This window comes from Oncorhynchus gorbuscha, linkage group LG07, assembly GCF_021184085.1.
Source record: "Oncorhynchus gorbuscha isolate QuinsamMale2020 ecotype Even-year linkage group LG07, OgorEven_v1.0, whole genome shotgun sequence".
NCBI lineage: Eukaryota > Metazoa > Chordata > Actinopteri > Salmoniformes > Salmonidae > Oncorhynchus > Oncorhynchus gorbuscha.
The window spans coordinates 43,818,694-43,822,347 of NC_060179.1; positions in this window are offsets into that span (position 1 = coordinate 43,818,694).

Below are 3,654 nucleotides of genomic sequence, written 5' to 3' on the forward strand. Positions count from 1 at the left end.
TCACAAGAGTATAAAACAGCAAATTAAAAACATTGACAGGTCAGGGAATCAGTCTCAAGATCCTTCATCAGTGATTTAAAAATACCAATCGGGACAAGTTTTTCCAGTTTAAAAGTATTTTTTAAGGCGTTCCAAGATGATTGCGCAGAGTACATAAAAGCCCTTCTACCAAATACAGTTCGAACATTTGGAACAGTTAGCAGGATAAAGTCCAGCGAACGAAGAGAGTACCCACCACATTTCTGAACAATAAAAATGCCCAAATAAAATGGTAGTAAACCCAAAATGGCTTTGTAAATAAAAGTATACCAGTGACTGAGCCTACGAGTGACTAGAGAAGGCCAGCCAACCCTGGTATACAAAGTGCAGTGGTGCGTAAGGGTTTTGCAGTTTAAAATAAATCTCAAAGTGTCATGGTAAAGGGTGTCAATTGATCTCAAACACTGAGGGGGAGCATTCAAATATAAAATATGCCCATAATCTAGTAAAGGCATAAATGTAGCTGATTACTAGCCTCCTTCTGGCTTCAAAAGAAAAACAGGCCTTATTCCTAAAATAAAATCCCAATTTCAGCTTCAATTTTTTTGTAAATGGTTGAATATGCAATTTAAAAGAGAGGCCGTCATCAATTAAAATTCCAAGATATTTATATGAGGTTACAGTCTCAATCTCAATGCCCTGACAGGTCATAATAGGTGAAAAGTTCAGAGGTCTAATTCTTGCTTTAGAAAACACCATTCGTTTAGTTTTGTCAGTATTGAGGATAAGCTTCAATTGACACAAGGTATGTGGAACAGTATAAAAAGCAGTTTGCAAGTTCTGGAACGCTTTTGTAAGAGACGAGCTAGGGACAATGTGCTGGGGACAATAAAAGGCCACTCTAAAATGTGCAGTTTTGTCACATAATACAATGCCACAGATGTCTCAAGTTGAGGGAGCATGCAATTGGCATGCTGACTGCAAGAATGGTCACCAGAGCTGTTGCCAGATAATTTAATGTTCATTTCTTTACTATAAGCAACCTTCGTTTTAGAGAATTTGGCAGCACGTCCAACAGGCCTCTCAACCGAAGACCATGTGTATGGCGTCGTGTGGGCGAGCGGTTTGCTGGTGTCAATGTTGTAAACAGAGTGGCCCATGGTGGCAGTGGGGTGATGGTATGGGCAGGCATAAGCTACGGACAACGAACCCAATTGCATCGGAATGCACAGAGATACCGTGAAGAGATCCTGAAGCCCATTGTCATGCCTTTCATCCGCCGCCATCACCTCATGTTTCAACAGGATTTTGTTTATTATCTATGCATAGTCACTTTACCCTTACCTACATGTACAAATTAGCTAGACTAACCTGTACCCCCGCACATTGACTCGGTACCGGTACCCCCTGTATATAGCCTTGTTATTGTTATTTTATTGTGTTACTTTTTATTTTATTTTTTACATTAGTTTATTTAGTAAATATTTTTTAAACTCTATTTCTTGAACTTCAGTGTTGGTTAAGGGCTTGTAAGTAAAGTCTTTTTACGTACGGTTGTATTCGTTGCATGTGACAAATACAATTTAATTTGATTTGATAATGCACAGCCTCGTGTCGCAAGGATCTGTAAACAATTCCCGGAAGCTGAAAATGTCCCAGTTTTTCCATTGCCTGCATATTCACCAGACATGTCACCCACTGAACATATTTGGGATGCTCTGGGTCGACATGTACGACATCGTGTTCCATTTCCCGCCAATATCCAGCAACTTTTCACAGCCATTGAAGAGGAGTGGGACAGCGTTCTACAGTCCACAATCAACAGCCTGATCAACTCTGTGCGAAGGAGATGTGTTGCAGTGTTTCCAGTGTTTCCAGTGATCTATCAAACACATTTGGATGTTGGCCAGGTCACATGACATGACATGACTGAAGCTAACAATAGGCCATATGAATGTCTGCACCATAAACGCCTAGTTGCTTACTGTACTGCAGGACAAGGATTGTCCTGACTATCAAGAATGTCTGAATTGCTTCGCCTTGCATTTCTGGTTGTCTGCAGTGTTTCCCCTGTATTAATTTAACAGAAGCGAATGAGTAGAAAAGGTAAGAAGAAAAAGGGCTTAATTGACAGAAATCTCAAACTATCCCTTTAAAATCAGATTAACAACAAATATTTCTAGCAAATAAGAGCCAGGAGCAAACAGACATTGCTTGCTCCTCCTCATCTCCCTACCGTGTAGTGGCGTTTATCAGTCATTACGTCCAGCTGTTTTTATCTACACAAGAGATCTACATGGAAACGCACCTTAGCAGGCAAATGTCGCAACTCTTTTCTACGCGAATTTTCAAAATGTCAATAACAACAAAAAATCGCTACAAAAGTGAATGGAATCATAGCTACTCTTAACCTTACAACAATACATCAACGCTAGAGTGTTGGACAGAGTTCTTTGTACAGAGGGACAATACATGACTTGAACCAATTACGGAATGACTCATATCTCCCTGTTCCTCTCTTGCCTTAATGCATCTTTAAAATAGCCTTTTAATTAGGCTACTTCTTGAGTAATCTTGGTGAGCCCAGAACTAAAATCTTATGTAATTTGGTAAAATGCTTTACGTAGTCTGTCCACGAGATAATTGTACCTTAGTTGATTCCCCGTCACTAAATGAAATCCCACAGATAACAATTTAACCACCATAGCAATTTTCATATCACTTCTCAAGTGTGACGTCTCAAATGCCGCTGTTTGTAATCTACCGCTAGATGGCAGCATAAACCTAACCTCTGAGACTGCAGTTGGCCACTTCAGCCAAATATTGTGAGAATTCCTATTTACACTAAGAGACAAAAGCCTCTCAAATTGTTCTCTCTCCTTTTTTTTCAATCTCTTTTCAGTTTCCATGTCCCCCTCAGTCAAGCAAGTCTACTCTAGGGATACAATTAAGCTGAGTGGTGACAACAGCGCAGGTACTATAAAATATTTATTTAACAAAAATGGGATTCAAGAGCAAGTCTTGCTGCATGTCTGGCTGTCTTGCTCTTGGACCATTTTATCGTACCTGTGCTGTTGTCACAGCTCAGCTTAAATGTATCCCCAGAGTAGAGACTCTGTGAGAGCAATGGACAGAAGAGTAACAGCTACACCATCTCAGTTCTGGGTAAATATAACATGCCAATTTCCAAATGCATAAGCTTCATTGACATATAGTTTCAATTCAGTGGCAAAAAATGTGGGTAGTTTAAATCAAGGGGTTTAGGTAGGACTGACCTTCATGCCTGAAGGTAATGATGGTAATACGTTTTCATGTACCAAATAGAAATCTACATTTCAATGTGTTTCCATCGCATTTTCAAATCGACCTATAGTTTTGCGTTTTGCCCCCAAAGTATGGTACAGATTCTGCCCCCCCCCCCCCCCCCACACCCATCTTTGGACTTTTTCAAAATGTCATACAACCTCCTCTCCCCATCCCTATCTTTAGCCTCCTCTTCCTTCACCTTCAAGGTGTCTCCCCCACTTTTCTCTCCCCCTGCTGCTGCTGCTGCTGGAGTTGTGTTCTGGGTGTCGTACTCTCCCTCTCTCTCAGCTCCTCATACCGTCCGTCTCCTCCACCCTGAGGCTTATTGAAGAATATAACTTAGAAATGCCTCGTGGGCATAGCGCAACT